Consider the following 18,659-nt stretch of genomic DNA (forward strand, 5'->3'; position numbering starts at 1 on the left):
TCACACATTTTAATATTCTAAGAAGAAATGATTTTGCCAAATTTTCCATAGGAATATGAACGTGTAGGATCCAACCACTACTGGAGAACAGACTTTAGAACGATGTCCCAATTTAGCATTAGCCTCGGCATTTTTTGCCCCCGGGACTAAAGGACCCTTTAGTCCCGGTTGGTAATACCAACCGGGACTAAAGGTCCCTGCCCAACGGTCGTCCGCGGGGCAGGGATCTTTAGTCCCGGCTGGTATTACCAACCGGGACTAAAGGTTCCTTTAGTCCCGGTTGGTAATACCAGCCGGGACTAAAGATTTTAGTCCCGGTTTGGGTGATTCCCCGGGAATAAAGATTAATCTTTAGTCCCGGTTTGGACCCCTAACCGGGACTAATTATCCCGGCCTATAATTCTGCTCAATTCTTCCTCCCCGAGCTCGAGCCATTTCATTATTCAAACTCACTGCCTCTGTTCTTCAGCTTGCTGTTGTTCTTGCACTCTCCCCCTCCATTGGTGTTGCTCTTCGATTTTGGAGGTAACAAACTTAATCCTCTTATGTTTTATCAGTAGCTTATCTCATTTTGCGATGTAGATGCATGTGTAACTTTATATGTTGGACTTTATTATGATTTTATATGTCATTTTTAGCTCAAAATCACATGATGATTTGCATATATGTTTGGATAAACAAAAGTTAAATTAGTTCATTAAAATCACACCTCGCTCGTCCTCGCTGGAGCACGTGCCATCCTCGTCCCCGGTGGCTTACGTGATCTTAGAATTAATTTTTCCATGAAATGAAAAACTTAGAAAATTGTTAGAAAATTGTAGAAAATCTGTACTAGTTGAACTTGCGGACCGTGTTCATCTCGGCGACCATATTCTCTGCCGAGCGGTAACGGACGTCAAGGAGGAGCTTTGATTCTACGAGGGAGAGCGGCAACGGTCGTGGAAGACCGTGTTCCCTTTCTCGTAGAATCAGAGCTCTTCCTTGGCCAAGTACGGTGCCGTCCGGTGGAGAAATGCTCGCCGAGATGATCACGTAAGCAAGGTCAACTAGTACGGATGGTTATTTATTGAAACATGTTTTTGAGCTATAATTTGATGGATATTTGATAACTTCAGACCTACAAATGTTACTATCCTCGGCAACCTAAACGCCCACGAGCTCGCCGATATCGAGCAGGTCACTTAGAATTATTTTTTCCATGAAATGAAATACTTAGAAATCATGCCTTTTATTTTTTAGAATTAAATTTTCCATGAAATGAAAAACTTAGAAAATGGTTAGAAAAATGTAGAAAATCCGTACTAGTTGAACTTGCGGATCGTGTTCAGGTCGGCGAGCATGTTCTCTGTCGAGCGGTAACGGACGTCAAGGAGGAGCTTTGATTCTATGAGGGAGAGCGGCAACGGTCGTGGAAGACCGTGTTCCCTTTCTCGTAGAATCGGAGCTCTTCCTTGGCCAAGTACGGTGCCGTCCGGTGGAGAAATGCTCGCCGAGTTGATCACGTAAGCAAGATCAACTAGTACGGATGATTATTTATTGAAACATGTGAAATCCGTACTAGTTTTGTTTAAATATATCATTTTAGAAAATATGAAATTTACACTAGTTTGCAAAATTAAGTATAGAAAGTAGATGACAACTGTTACCGGATCCTCGGCCTCTCGTTCGGTTGCGAAACGACTGAGGCCAGAACTCCCTCTCATTATCTGCGGCAAGTGTAAGCAGAAGATTGTGATGGAGTACCGAGTCAAGAGACAGGAACCCAACAAGAGTCGTGTTTTCTACAAGTGCCCGGATCGCGATGTGAGTTTCTTACGCATTTTATAATTATGGCTAATTGACCTGCTTTTCTTGAATATTTTTGACTAAATATTTTTTGGCTTTAATTTCAGTGGGAGAGCAATGGATGCGATGGTTGGTACTGGGAGGAAGATTATGCTACATACGTGCAGAATTTGGGTGCGCTTGAGGTAGCGGCTGCTGCTGATGAGGCAGTGAGCCAGCAGGAGAAGCTTATTGATATTCAACAGAAGAATGATTTGTCTGTTTTAGTTGCGTACGATCACAAAATAATTATGTTACTGAAGTGCATTGTAGTTTTAGTTTGTTTAGTGATAGTTGGGATTGCTTACGTTGTAGCCAGGCTTAGTTAATTAATCAACCGTGTGTGTGTCATTTATGTTGTGTAATAAAATACTTAATTATGTTCGAGGTTTTCATAATTTGTCGTGTAATACAGATTATGTCACGCCATTGGATGTACAATGCCGATCGCCGCTCCCAAGACTTTATAGAGGGCTTGCACTATTTCTTAGGTGTGGCCGAGGCAAATAAGCGGGATGGTTTCATATGCTGTCCATGTGCCCTATGTAAGAATTTAAAGGAATATTCAAGCTTAATGAGTCTTCATTCACATTTGCTTAAGTCAGGTTTCATGTCAAACTATATATGTTGGACTAAGCATGGAGAAAGCGGGGTCATGATGGAAGAAGGTGAAGGAGAAGATTTAGACATTGATGACATTATTGCTCAGTATGGTGCCTTTGATGATACTACAATGGGGGGAGATGAAGAAGAGGTAGCGGTAGAAGATGATCTCGGTGATGCTCTTGGCGATGCCATTCGTGATGCACAACAAGAATGGGAAAGTGAAAAAGAGAAAGTTAAGTTGGAGCGCATGCTTGAGGATCATAGGAAGTTGCTATACCCGACGGCCGAAGAGGGGCAAAAAAAGCTGGGTACAACACTGGAATTGCTACAGTGGAAGGCAAAGAATGGTGTATCCGATAAGGCATTTGGGAATTTATTAAACCTCATAAAGAAGATGCTTCCGAAGCCAAATGAATTGCCCACCACTACGTACGAAGCAAAAAAGGTTGTCTGCCCTTTGGGATTAAAAATCCAGAAGATACATGCATGTCCTAATGACTGTATCCTCTACCATGGCAATGAATACGAGAATTTGGATGAATGCCCGGTATGTAAAGCATCGCGGTATAAGATCAGGCGCGATGATCCTGGTGACGTCGAGGGTGAACAACGTCCTAGAAAGAAAATCCCTGCCAAGGTTATGTGGTATGCTCCTATAATACCACGCTTAAAACGTTTGTTCAGAAATAAAGACCATGCAAAGTTGTTGCGGTGGTATAAAGAAGACCGTAAGGTAGACAATATGCTGAGACACCCAGCTGATGGGTCCCAGTGGAGAGCGATAGACAGAGAATTTTCAGAGTTTGCAAATGAGGCTAGAAACTTAAGGTTCGCCTTAAGTACAGATGGTATGAATCCTTTTGGACAGCAGAGCACTAGTCATAGCACTTGGCCAGTTACTCTATGTATCTACAACCTTCCTCCATGGTTATGCATGAAGCGGAAGTTTATTATGATGCCGATCCTCATCCAAGGTCCGAGGCAACCTGGCAACGATATTGATGTATATCTGAAGCCATTAGTTGAAGAACTTCTAGTTTTATGGAACAAACCAGGTGTATGTGTCTGGGATGAGTACAAACAAGAACACTTTGACCTACGAGCAATGTTGTTCGTAACCATCAATGATTGGCCTACTTTAAGTAATCTTTCAGGTCAGACAAACAAAGGATATAATGTATGCACACATTGTTTTGATGACCTTGACAGTATATATTTGAAAAGATGTCGAAAGGTCATGTACCTTGGCCATCGTCGATTCCTTCCTTTGAATCACCAAGTAAGAAAGAAAGGGAAGCATTTTAAAGGTAAGCCAGACCACCGGAAGAAGCCTCATAACCGAACCGGGGAAGATGTACTCGCAATGGTCAAGGATGTGAAAGTAGTATTTGGAAAGGGACAAGGTAGTGAATCTGTTCCCAAAGATGCTAATGGACATGCACCCATGTGGAAGAAGAAGTCCATCTTTTGGGAGCTACCCTATTGGCAAGTCCTAGAGGTCCGCAACGCAATCGACGTGATGCACCTGACAAAGAATCTTTGTGTGCACCTGTTAGGATTCATGGGTGTGTACGGGAAGCCAAAGGATTCACTTGAAGCACGCCAGGACTTGCAGTGCATGAAAGAACGAGACAACCTTCATCCAGAGAAGACAGGTGATGGACGTCATTACTTAAGTCCTGCTAGCTACACGCTTAGCAAAGAAGAGAGGGACAGCATGTTCGAATGTCTAAGCAGCATCAAGGTCCCATCGGGATTCTCCTCCAATATAAAGGGTATAATAAATGTGCCAGATAAAAAATTCCTAAACTTAAAGTCCCACGACTGCCACGTGCTTATGACGCAATTGCTTCCAGTTGCTTTAAGAGGAATTCTACCTCCACATGTACGTCTAGCCACCGTGAAGCTATGTGCATTTCTCAATGCAATTTCTCAGAAGGCAATCAATCCAGTGGAACTAGCTACTCTACAGAATGATGTGGTTCAATGTCTTGTCAGCTTTGAGTTGGTGTTCCCTCCATCCTTCTTTAATATCATGACACACATCCTAGTTCATTTGGTGAAGGAGATTAGTATTCTTGGACCTGTGTTCTTACATAACATGTTCCCCTTCGAGAGGTTTATGGGAGTCTTGAAGAAATATGTGAAAGTCCGTTCTAAGCCTGAAGGAAGCATCGCCCAGGGCTATGGAACAGAGGAGGTCATTGAGTTCTGTGTTGACTTTATTCCTGACATTACCCCGATTGGCGTCCCCGAATCACGACATGAGGGGAGACTCAGTGGTAAAGGAACTTTAGGGAAGAAAACATATATCGGCATGGAAGACGATTATTTCAATAAAGCACACTACACAGTTCTTCAGAACTCGTCATTGGTGCATCCGTACATCGAGATACATAAGGAGTTCTTACGATCCAAGTTTCCAGGGAAGACTGAAGCTTGGATTAGGCGTCAGCACATGGAAAGTTTCAGTGGTTGGTTGCAAAAAGAATGTCAAGGCGATGACAATATTGATGAGCAACTATATTTGTTGGCTAGGCAGCCATCGTGGCATATCCTCACGTACCAAGGGTATGAGATAAATGGGAATACATTTTACACAGTTGCCCAAGATAAAAGGAGCACCAATCAAAATAGTGGTGTTCGCATAGATGGCACAGATCCAAATGGGAATATACAAACATATTATGGCCGCATAGAAGAGATATGGGAACTAGACTACGCACCTAATTTTAAAGTCCCTTTGTTCCGGTGCCAATGGGTGAAGCTGACCGGAGGAGGGGTAACAGTCGACAAAGAGTATGGAATGACAACAGTGGACCTCAACAATATTGGATACAAAGAGGAACCATTCGTCCTTGCTGCCGATGTGAGTCAGGTGTTCTATGTGAAAGACATGTCTACAAAATCAAAGAGAGGAAAAAACGAAGACATCAACTCAATGATCAATGAGCCAAAGCGCCACATAATTCTTTCTGGGAAAATAAATATAGTAGGAATTGAAGACAAGTCAGACATGTCAGAAGATTACGAAAGAAATGTCCGAATTCCACCCTTCATAGTGAAGAAAGATCCAAGCATCATGTTAAATGATGAAGACACTCCATGGTTACGACAAGATCATAACCAAGGGTCATACGTCAAGAAGAAATTCACTATTGTGCCCGCATGATACAACGATGCATGTTTAATATATTATGTTTTAGAGACGGATATTATGTAATATGTTATGACTTCACAATCCTTATATAGGCCATTTTTTCATTTGAGATCTACAATTGTTGTTTTGGTCAACTTTCCATTTGAGAAAGTTTGGACGGTTCAAATTTGTGATTTTTAAATTTCGACGCCTACAAACTAGTTTTCGGAACCCTAGATTGTCTAAAATTGAAAAGTTTTGAATACCAAGTTTGTTCATATCATCAATATCTACAATCCTTATATAGACCATTTTTTCATTTGAGAAAGCTTGAACAAAATGTAGTTCAATTTTCACAAGTGTGTGACATAGTTTTAGAAAGTCTATAAGAGATAAGGAAAGTTGTGACTAGTGTTTGATAAAAATTTCTCAAATGGGAAAATGAGCTATGTAACAATTGTAGATATTGCTGAGATGATAAAACTTGGTATTCAGAGTTTTTTCATCTGAGGTCATTTAGTGTCTCATTTGAGCAAGTTTGACCAAGTCAAATTTGGTCAAATGAAAAAACAACACTTTGACTCTAGTATTATGGACTCTAAATGACTTCGAATCGAAAAGTTTTGAATACCAAGTTTGTTAAACTCAAAAAGATCTACAATTGTTGTTTTGGTCAACTTTCCATTTGAGAAAGTTTGGACGGTTCAAATTTGTGATTTTTAAATTTCGACGCCTACAAACTAGTTTTCGGAACCCTAGATTGTCTAAAATTGAAAAGTTTTGAATACTAAGTTTGTTCATATCATCAATATCTACAATCCTTATATAGACCATTTTTTCATTTGAGAAAGCTTGAACAAAATATAGTTCAATTTTCACAAGTGTGTGACATAGTTTTAGAAAGTCTATAAGAGATAAGGAAAGTTGTGACTAGTGTTTGATAAAAATTTCTCAAATGGGAAAATGAGCTATGTAACAATTGTAGATCTTGCTGAGATGATCAAACTTGGTATTCAGAGTTTTTTCATCTGAGGTCATTTAGTGTCTCATTTGAGCAAGTTTGACCAAGTCAAATTTGGTCAAATAAAAAAACAACACTTTGACTCTAGTATTATATACTCTAAATGACTTCGAATTGAAAAGTTTTGAATACCAAGTTTGTTAAACTCAAAAAGATCTACAATTGTTGTTTTGGTCAACTTTCCATTTGAGAAAGTTTGGACGGTTCAAATTTGTGATTTTTAAATTTCGACGCCTACAAACTAGTTTTCGGAACCCTAGATTGTCTAAAATTGAAAAGTTTTGAATACCAAGTTTGTTCATATCATCAATATCTACAATCCTTATATAGACCATTTTTTCATTTGAGAAAGCTTGAACAAAATGTAGTTCAATTTTCACAAGTGTGTGACATAGTTTTAGAAAGTCTATAAGAGATAAGGAAAGTTGTGACTAGTGTTTGATAAAAATTTCTCAAATGGGAAAATGAGCTATGTAACAATTGTAGATCTTGCTGAGATGATCAAACTTGGTATTCAGAGTTTTTTCATCTGAGGTCATTTAGTGTCTCATTTGAACAAGTTTGACCAAGTCAAATTTGGTCAAATGAAAAAACAACACTTTGACTCTAGTATTATGGACTCTAAATGACTTCGAATTGAAAAGTTTTGAATACCAAGTTTGTTAAACTCAAAAAGATCTACAATTGTTGTTTTGGTCAACTTTCCATTTGAGAAAGTTTGGACGGTTCAAATTTGTGATTTTTAAATTTCGACGCCTACAAACTAGTTTTCGGAACCCTAGTTTGTCTAAAATTGAAAAGTTTTGAATACCAAGTTTATTCATAACATCAATATCTACAATCCTTATATAGACCATTTTTTCATTTGAGAAAGCTTGAACAAAATGTAGTTCAATTTTCACAAGTGTGTGACATAGTTTTAGAAAGTCTATAAGAGATAAGGAAAGTTGTGACTAGTGTTTGATAAAAATTTCTCAAATGGGAAAATGAGCTATGTAACAATTGTAGATCTTGCTGAGATGATCAAACTTGGTATTCAGAGTTTTTTCATCTGAGGTCATTTAGTGTCTCATTTGAGCAAGTTTGACCAAGTCAAATTTGGTCAAATAAAAAAACAACACTTTGACTCTAGTATTATATACTCTAAATGACTTCGAATTGAAAAGTTTTGAATACCAAGTTTGTTAAACTCAAAAAGATCTACAATTGTTGTTTTGGTCAACTTTCCATTTGAGAAAGTTTGGACGGTTCAAATTTGTGATTTTTAAATTTCGACGCCTACAAACTAGTTTTCGGAACCCTAGATTGTCTAAAATTGAAAAGTTTTGAATACCAAGTTTGTTCATATCATCAATATATACAATCCTTATATAGACCATTTTTTCATTTGAGAAAGCTTGAACAAAATGTAGTTCAATTTTCACAAGTGTGTGACATAGTTTTAGAAAGTCTATAAGAGATAAGGAAAGTTGTGACTAGTGTTTGATAAAAATTTCTCAAATGGGAAAATGAGCTATGTAACAATTGTAGATATTGCTGAGATGATAAAACTTGGTATTCAGAGTTTTTTCATCTGAGGTCATTTAGTGTCTCATTTGAGCAAGTTTGACCAAGTCAAATTTGGTCAAATGAAAAAACAACACTTTGACTCTAGTATTATGGACTCTAAATGACTTCGAATCGAAAAGTTTTGAATACCAAGTTTGTTAAACTCAAAAAGATCTACAATTGTTGTTTTGGTCAACTTTCCATTTGAGAAAGTTTGGACGGTTCAAATTTGTGATTTTTAAATTTCGACGCCTACAAACTAGTTTTCGGAACCCTAGATTGTCTAAAATTGAAAAGTTTTGAATACCAAGTTTGTTCATATCATCAATATCTACAATCCTTATATAGACCATTTTTTCATTTGAGAAAGCTTGAACAAAATATAGTTCAATTTTTCACAAGTGTGTGACATAGTTTTAGAAAGTCTATAAGAGATAAGGAAAGTTGTGACTAGTGTTTGATAAAAATTTCTCAAATGGGAAAATGAGCTATGTAACAATTGTAGATCTTGCTGAGATGATCAAACTTGGTATTCAGAGTTTTTTCATCTGAGGTCATTTAGTGTCTCATTTGAGCAAGTTTGACCAAGTCAAATTTGGTCAAATAAAAAAACAACACTTTGACTCTAGTATTATATACTCTAAATGACTTCGAATTGAAAAGTTTTGAATACCAAGTTTGTTAAACTCAAAAAGATCTACAATTGTTGTTTTGGTCAACTTTCCATTTGAGAAAGTTTGGACGGTTCAAATTTGTGATTTTTAAATTTCGACGCCTACAAACTAGTTTTCGGAACCCTAGATTGTCTAAAATTGAAAAGTTTTGAATACCAAGTTTGTTCATATCATCAATATCTACAATCCTTATATAGACCATTTTTTCATTTGAGAAAGCTTGAACAAAATGTAGTTCAATTTTCACAAGTGTGTGACATAGTTTTAGAAAGTCTATAAGAGATAAGGAAAGTTGTGACTAGTGTTTGATAAAAATTTCTCAAATGGGAAAATGAGCTATGTAACAATTGTAGATATTGCTGAGATGATAAAACTTGGTATTCAGAGTTTTTTCATCTGAGGTCATTTAGTGTCTCATTTGAGCAAGTTTGACCAAGTCAAATTTGGTCAAATGAAAAAACAACACTTTGACTCTAGTATTATGGACTCTAAATGACTTCGAATCGAAAAGTTTTGAATACCAAGTTTGTTAAACTCAAAAAGATCTACAATTGTTGTTTTGGTCAACTTTCCATTTGAGAAAGTTTGGACGGTTCAAATTTGTGATTTTTAAATTTCGACGCCTACAAACTAGTTTTCGGAACCCTAGATTGTCTAAAATTGAAAAGTTTTGAATACCAAGTTTGTTCATATCATCAATATCTACAATCCTTATATAGACCATTTTTTCATTTGAGAAAGCTTGAACAAAATATAGTTCAATTTTCACAAGTGTTTGACATAGTTTTAGAAAGTCTATAAGAGATAAGGAAAGTTGTGACTAGTGTTTGATAAAAATTTCTCAAATGGGAAAATGAGCTATGTAACAATTGTAGATCTTGCTGAGATGATCAAACTTGGTATTCAGAGTTTTTTCATCTGAGGTCATTTAGTGTCTCATTTGAGCAAGTTTGACCAAGTCAAATTTGGTCAAATGAAAAAACAACACTTTGACTCTAGTATTATGGACTCTAAATGACTTCAAATTGAAAAGTTTTGAATACCAAGTTTGTTAAACTCAAAAAGATCTACAATTGTTGTTTTGGTCAACTTTCCATTTGAGAAAGTTTGGACGGTTCAAATTTGTGATTTTTAAATTTCGACGCCTACAAACTAGTTTTCGGAACCCTAGATTGTCTAAAATTGAAAAGTTTTGAATACCAAGTTTATTCATATCATCAATATCTACAATCCTTATATAGACCATTTTTTCATTTGAGAAAGCTTGAACAAAATGTAGTTCAATTTTCACAAGTGTGTGACATAGTTTTAGAAAGTCTATAAGAGATAAGGAAAGTTGTGACTAGTGTTTGATAAAAATTTCTCAAATGGGAAAATGAGCTATGTAACAATTGTAGATCTTGCTGAGATGATCAAACTTGGTATTCAGAGTTTTTTCATCTGAGGTCATTTAGTGTCTCATTTGAGCAAGTTTGACCAAGTCAAATTTGGTCAAATGAAAAAACAACACTTTGACTCTAGTATTATGGACTCTAAATGACTTCGAATTGAAAAGTTTTGAATACCAAGTTTGTTAAACTCAAAAAGATCTACAATTGTTGTTTTGGTCAACTTTCCATTTGAGAAAGTTTGGACGGTTCAAATTTGTGATTTTTAAATTTCGACGCCTACAAACTAGTTTTCGGAACCCTAGATTGTCTAAAATTGAAAAGTTTTGAATACCAAGTTTGTTCATATCATCAATATCTACAATCCTTATATAGACCATTTTTTCATTTGAGAAAGCTTGAACAAAATGTAGTTCAATTTTCACAAGTGTGTGACATAGTTTTAGAAAGTCTATAAGAGATAAGGAAAGTTGTGACTAGTGTTTGATAAAAATTTCTCAAATGGGAAAATGAGCTATGTAACAATTGTAGATCTTGCTGAGATGATCAAACTTGGTATTCAGAGTTTTTTCATCTGAGGTCATTTAGTGTCTCATTTGAGCAAGTTTGACCAAGTCAAATTTGGTCAAATAAAAAAACAACACTTAGTATTATGGACTCTAAATGACTTCGAATTGAAAAGTTTTGAATACCAAGTTTGTTAAACTCAAAAAGATCTACAATTGTTGTTTTGGTCAACTTTCCATTTGAGAAAGTTTGGACGGTTCAAATTTGTGATTTTTAAATTTCGACGTCTACAAACTAGTTTTCGGAACCCTAGATTGTCTAAAATTGAAAAGTTTTGAATACCAAGTTTGTTCATATCATCAATATCTACAATCCTTATATAGACCATTTTTTCATTTGAGAAAGCTTGAACAAAATGTAGTTCAATTTTCACAAGTGTGTGACATAGTTTTAGAAAGTCTATAAGAGATAAGGAAAGTTGTGACTAGTGTTTGATAAAAATTTCTCAAATGGGAAAATGAGCTATGTAACAATTGTAGATCTTGCTGAGATGATCAAACTTGGTATTCAGAGTTTTTTCATCTGAGGTCATTTAGTGTCTCATTTGAGCAAGTTTGACCAAGTCAAATTTGGTCAAATGAAAAAACAACACTTTGACTCTAGTATTATGGACTCTAAATGACTTCGAATTGAAAAGTTTTGAATACCAAGTTTGTTAAACTCAAAAAGATCTACAATTGTTGTTTTGGTGAACTTTCCATTTGAGAAAGTTTGGACGGTTCAAATTTGTGATTTTTAAATTTCGACGCCTACAAACTAGTTTTCGGAACCCTAGATTGTCTAAAATTGAAAAGTTTTGAATACCAAGTTTGTTCATATCATCAATATCTACAATCCTTATATAGACCATTTTTTCATTTGAGAAAGTTGTAGAACAAAAAATACTACATTTTCTTTATTTTTATAGGTTCAACAAAAATTTCCTGTCAATTTTGGTCAAAAACCGAGAAAAAATTGAAACATTGACGTAACAATAATGTGATAATAAATTTCCTATCGAATAATATTAGTTTTATTAATTTTAAGTTACAAATATATTTTTGCATTAACAAAATACTTAGTATTAGTAACATTTATATTCTATATTCATAAAAGAAATTAAAAACTTTAGGTTACAAAATTTTCCTATTTACAATAAATAATTAGTTAATCAATAGAATTTTTTAAAATAAATATTGCAAAGTATTGAAGTTGCTATGGAATTAATTGATTAACCTAGTATTAAACAAAATCAAAATCCCAGGTCTTTCCAATTACGCTGGCGGGTTGCTAAAATTTTCAGGCCTTCAGTCCCGGCCCAGACCAAGAACCGGGACTAAAGGGTGGGTGGCAATTTCGGTGCCCGCCAAAATACTTTTAGTCCCAGCTAGTAACACCAACCGAGACTAAAACCCTTTAGTCCCGGCTTGTAAGGCGAGCCGGGACTAAAGGGTTGGGCCTTTAGTCCCGGCTGGTAATACCAGCCGGCACTAAAGGGTTTTTAGTCCCGGTTGATATTACCAGCCAGGACTAAAGGGTCCCGGCCTATATATATCGAACGGTTTCATCTTCTACCTTTCGATCTACACGTCGATCATCGCCGCCGCCACCGCCATCTTCGATCTCGCCTCCGTCGCCCCAGCCCCGCCCGGCCGTACGTCGAGCTCGTCTCTGCCGCGCCGCCGTCGTCTTCTACCCCCGCCCGGCCGCGCCATCCGCCCGGCCGCATCCCGTCTCTGCCCGCACCCGAGCCCCCTCCGTCGACCGCTTCCCGCCCGGCCTCGTCGTCGAGCCCCGCCGTCTCCGCCGTACGTCGTCCTCGCGCGAGGTGCTCAGCTCGACCCCGCGCGTGGCCGGCCAGCACGCCCTGCCGGCCCGCGCCATCCGCCTCCCCAGCCTGCTAGAGCTAGCTTGCTCTCGGCCGGCGCGGCCAATATTAGATTAAAATATTAGATTTAATTAGTAGTTTTTGATATATGTTAGATTTAAATGTATTAAAATTTAATTAGTACTTTATTTAGATAGTTTTTTAGATAGTTTTTTATTATAGTATTTGATATATGTTAGATTAAAATGTATTAAAATTTAATTAGTACTTTATTTAGATAGTTTTTTAGATAGTTTTTAGTATAGTTTTTGATATATGTTAGATTAAAATGTATTATCTATTACTACTTTATCTAATTTCATGTTAGATTTATTTAATTGGATTTAGTAATTATATATTCTATCTCTCTCTCTATATATATATCTAGAGAGAGATTCTATATGTATAGTACATATGGTACTTAATTATTTCTATATGTATATATACATGTACTTATTTTCATGTGTTGAGAGAGAGAGAAAATTGTATCTAGAGAGACATTCTATGTGTTATCACATGCATATCTAGAGATATAGACATATGCACTTATTTCTATGTGTTGAGAGAGAGAGAAAATATATTGTATCATTCTATGTGTATATATATACATGTACTTATTTCCATGTTTTTGGATCGAAAGTGTTTTTGATTCGATTCCAAAGCCTATACCTTATTATTGTTTATCCTTATGAAATAGTATGTGTTATTATATTTAATTGGATTTAGTAATTCTATATGTGTTATCACATGTACTTATGTTATGTACCATAATAATTCTATCTATGTGTTATCTTGAAGATACAAATGGCTGCTCCGGATGATAACTTGAGTGATGACATAATGGCGGATATTATCAACGCCGGCACCAATGTGGATGTAGATGACACGAGTTAGTACTTTGCTGATTATGAGGATATCCTGAATATGCCGGTGGTTGAAGATCAACAAATTGTCGCGTAAGAAAATACTGGCGAGGTATATTCGATTATCTATCATCTCTTATAGATGCATGCGTACGTATATTTGTTGTTAATCGTTGTGTTTCTACTCATGTAGCCGGTCTCTGGATCTACATCAACCACCGACAAAAGTAGGAAAGTCCGAGGGCCAAAAAAGCCATTAGAGGGCCATTTCATAATATCAGAATTTGACACCGACACCGGCAAACCATTGGGACCACATGCTCAGACATATGTCAATCAATGTGGGTTCATTGTAAGGGATAGGATCCCAGTTAGTGCTCGTGAATGGAAGCAGAAGATAGCCGCTCCTAATGTTAGTTTTGTATCTGATCGTGATAAGAACCTAGCTTGGAGAGATATCACTCAGCATTTCACATTACAAGCAGATGATGCTTTGAAGGAGCTAGTGAGGGATTGGACAATGAAGAAGATGGCAACATTGTTCCAGAGTTGGAAGAAGACATTGTATAAAAAGTTTATCTTGAAGAATGCTACGCCGAATTTCAATGCTAAGGCGTTTGTCAAGTTGGAGTCCCATTGGGATGCCTTCGTAGAATACAAGACATCTCAAGATAGTGAGGAACGTGTGATGAGGAATCGGCAGAATGCCCAACAGAAGCAATACCATCATCGCATGGGATCAGGTGGTTATAGGAGTGCTATTCCCAAGTGACAGAACCTAGAAGCAGAGATTACTGCCAAGGGAATCATACCTGAAACAATAGAAAAGAACTGGCCTCAACACGCGAAGAATTGGTTCTACGCTCATGGGGGAAGCATAGACCCAGACACTGGCAAGCTAATTTTCGGCCAAAAAATTAAGAGAGCAACACAGAGACTAGCTCGTGCTAGGGAAGAAGCTGATAGTGGTGTTTTCAAGCCCAACAGAGAGAAGGATGAATTGACATATGCCCTAGAGAATCCCGAACACGGTGGTCGAACAAGAGGCTATGGGGCGGTTCCGTGGCTACACGCATTCCCAGCAGACAAGGATACCTACAGAAGCCGCCAGAGAAAGAAGGATGAGGAGGTAGAACGAATTCGTGCATTGGAGCAATTTGTTGATGAGTCACGATAAGCATTGCTTGAATCACGTGAACGAGAAAAATCTCTTGAGGCAAGAATGCAGGAGGAGATCAAGAGGCAAGTACAGCTAGCAATGAGTCAAATGCAATCGCAATCAACGCCGGGAGTCACCATTAGCCCCGTTGGTCAGATGAAAAGCAGTTGTGCTTCTACGGAGCTGCCAGTTATTCAAGACGACGCTGGGTTGCGCTTCCCTGTTGATGACATTACCGAGCCTCTAACAAAATGTGAGCTGCACATTCCAGATGGTAATGCATCAATCATGGTGGCTGTCGAGGTTGTATCTCCAATAGACCGAACGAAGACACCAAGAATCCATGGGTCAGTTATTCAACCTGGATATGCTAGCGTCTCGGTCGATAGAGTGCTCAAAGGTTACATCAATGTTCCTCTTGACATTGAAGGCGGTGATGGGGAGAAGACACTAGGAGAAACAGAGAAGACATTTATTCAATGGCGTAAACGCTTCATCATCATTCCTGGGGCGCCACCGCTTCCCCTACCTCACCCTAGGTACGAATGAAAGTGAATGAAATATTATTTTCCATTAATTTTCTATTGGCTTCAAAAATAATTGACACACAAATTGTTTTTATAGCAGGGTCTCTCCCCAGCCTAGCCTAATCATTCATTCCCCATCTCATCACAGCGTCGCGGGGGGCGAGACGACTTCATCCCCACGGCGATCGCCAACTCCTACACCAGCCCCATCGCCTCCACAACGATCTCCAACTCCTACACCGGCCCCACCGCCTCCACAACGATCTCCAACGTCTCCACGCCGGTCTCCACCAACACCGGCCTCATCGCCTCCATGCCGATCTCCAACACCGCCCCCACCCCCTCCACAGCGACGCACTACAAAGACGTCTAAGGTCCCGGCGGCAAAGAAGACCCCGAGAAAAAGAGTTATTTCTCAAGAAATACTTCCTGAAAAGACTGATGAGCAAATAGCAGCTGAAGAAGACAAAAAAGTAAAAGATTTTTTTATAGATATCAAAAACAAGAGTCAAGCAAAGCTTAAGGAGAAGCCGTACTTTTACATACCACGAGATGTGCTGAGGCAGAAGGTCGATGCTCATAAGAAAAAGATGATTGAACTTCGTAAGCCTTCGCCACTATCAGACTATGATCGCTCCCTCGTGAAGTCACATGATGCAGATAAGAAAAGGAAAAGAGCATCAGGGAAGGATGTCCCACAGCTCGGACAGCAGAAGCAACCAATGCAAAATCTTGTTGTTGCTAATGAATATAGTTCCAACATAGAAGTCTATCGACTAGACAACTCTGGAGAAGTGTCGGTTCAAGCCCTTAATGCTTTTTTTAAAGATACTGGTTTAACCTTGGATCAATTGACGGGCAAAGCTCCAATCCAGAACCTGGAAGTTGATACCTGGAAGACTTATAAATATGGCAAAAGTCTGTACAACCCTGCGGCTCTGAATGAATTGGGTACGCAAATGTACTTGCTCAACAAGTGGTACATGCAGGCGTGTGGCAGGGGTGAGCAGTGGATCTTTGTCAGATTTAGAGACCATCATTACTTCTGTGGCGATGACATCTTACATATTAGTTTCGAAGAATTGCATCAACTATTCCACTTGGACGCTCTGGACAAATCAATCATTAGCTCCTTTTGTTTGTAAGTGATTCTTACTTTTATTTAATAAACTCACTTCCATGCGTACGTGTATATAATTATCCTCACATGTAACTTATATTTATATATAGATTCCAGATGTCAGAGCTCCAAAGAATACAAGACACCAGTGTTGGCTTCATTGATCCTTATATCGTATTCAAAACCAGTATTATTGTCAAGGAGCGATGGGTATCTGAAGCACAGGAGAATATCATGATGTTCTTCGTGAAGCAGCACGACAAGACAACAATACTTTTCCCGTACAACTTTGAGTAAGTGTTAATAATAATGTAGTCTACACATTTTATGTAATATCAATACAACTTATATGCATGTACGTGTGTGTATAAACCAATGCAGGTTTCACTGGATACTCATTGTCATTGAGTTAAACTCAAGTCAGTTAGTAATCTTGGACTCATTGAGAAAAGAGCGAGCACAATACCAAGATATGATAGACATTATCCAGGGGTAATTTCGATCTCTCGCGCACAACTATTATTGAATAGACTTTGCCATAATTTATTAACGATCGTACATTATTGGTCGCACAGGGTTTGAAAAGAGTTTATTCGGCAACACCGTAAGGATTGCAAGGCACCACTTAATGTAGTTGAAATACCAGTAAGTAGTACTATATATACTTCTCCACATGTTTAATTACTATATCGTACTTCAATTTACGTGTGAGATGCTGAGAATAATCTTCTTCTCGTATAGTGGTGTTTGAGGCAGGAACCAGGTAATAACTTGTGTGGATACTACGTTTGTGAATTTATCACTGCATACATAAGAAGAACTCCTGAAGATGTCCTCAGAGTATGTATATATTATTTTTTATTTATTTTTAAATGAATATATATATATATTTATATATATATATGTATTAATACTTTTCCTTTTATTTCAAATGCAAGACTGAATGGTTGAAACGAAGGGTCATGCAAAAAGACCATCTGAAAGCAATTCAAGAGTCAATAGCAGGATATCTTCTAGAAAAAGTGCTAAATCCCAACGGCGAGTTCTACTTTGATCTAAGGAACTAATGATGTAAATTAAATGTTTATTGATATCGTTATTTTCGAGAACAAGATTATGAAAGTGTTGTATATATACATATATATCTATAATATATATAGTTTCATACTTTATTCGAATAATGCTTGAGATGAGAATTAGATGTATTTATATGCGTGCGTGTATTTATATTAGCAGCGTAGAATACGTACATAAAAACATATTATATATTAAACAAATATGTGTAACTGAACTGAAAACAAATTAAACAAAAAAAAAAAGAAAAAGAAAAGGAACCTTTAGTCCCGGTTGGTAACCCCAACCGGGACTAAAGGGTGAACCTTTAGTCCCGGTTGGGGTTACCAACCGGGACTAAAGGGTGCGCCAGGTTTGCTCGGCTGGAGGGCCTTTAGTCCCGGTTGGTAACACCAACCGGGACTAAAGGTCCCTCTTTAGTCCCGGCTTTATGACCCGGGACTGAAGGTTCCACCTTTAGTCCCGGGATCGTTGTCCCGGCGCGGTAACCGGGACTAAAGGCCGTTACCGCCCGGGACAACAAGTCCATTCTGTAGTAGTGAACCATTAATATACACACTGTTTTAGGCCTTCGCCCTTTCACCTTTTTAATCTTTCCCCCTTACCTTTTCAAGTGGTTCCATTTTTTGCGGCTCATGGCTCATGTTAGAACTCATCAAAAGGCATATTTGCTAGAGCACATAATTGAGTTTTAATCGGTCTCTTATCATGACCATGACAATCTTATGAATGTTTTATAGTAGGCAATTCGTACTCCACATTTTGACATTCCACACTATCAGGCTAGCACATATCTAGCTAGCTGGTCTCTTCGTACATCCAGTTAATTTTTTGTGCACCTTAAATGACCTTGATCCTCCCTTATTTCCACAAGAATCAGTTAAACAAATTAGCAACGCTAACATTTGGCTAAGTTTCTTATTCACATGTATACATTAAATGCTTTCTTTAACCAATTATATGTGAATGTAACACAAATAGTATGAAATGTGCAAAGGGATAATCCTTCTTGTTCTGTATTAGTTCATGTCTTAGCTTTCAGCAATTATCTTATGGATGGTTTATAATAGGTAAATCTTTGTGTCACATTCCAGCTATTGTACATCTGACAGGACTCTTGGTGTATTCATTCCATTGTTTGCACCACAATTACCATGGTTTCTCTGTTTACTTCCAAAAATGTCGACTGTAAAATGTAGGATGACCTTGAAAATCTATGCATTAATTTTTTCCATCCAAGAAATGTCTTCCAGATAAATTAGCATGGTGCCCAGCTAAAATGACCAAAAATACACCATGCATC

The 18,659-nt window shown here is 37.7% G+C and overlaps 1 long non-coding RNA gene across 1 annotated transcript; it reads left to right on the forward strand.

Annotated features, from left to right (window-relative positions):
* The first annotated feature begins 340 nt into the window (after nt 1-340).
* Nucleotides 341-17,377, forward strand: LOC136471820 (uncharacterized). Its single transcript, XR_010762125.1, has 5 exons — nt 341-525; nt 16,664-16,774; nt 16,858-16,927; nt 17,024-17,122; nt 17,221-17,377. It is a non-coding gene; the product is annotated as an uncharacterized lncRNA (long non-coding RNA).
* The last annotated feature ends 1,282 nt before the right edge of the window (nt 17,378-18,659 follow it).

The sequence above is a fragment of the Miscanthus floridulus genome, chromosome 8, assembly GCF_019320115.1.
Source record: "Miscanthus floridulus cultivar M001 chromosome 8, ASM1932011v1, whole genome shotgun sequence".
In the NCBI taxonomy this organism is placed as follows: Eukaryota; Viridiplantae; Streptophyta; class Magnoliopsida; order Poales; family Poaceae; genus Miscanthus; species Miscanthus floridulus.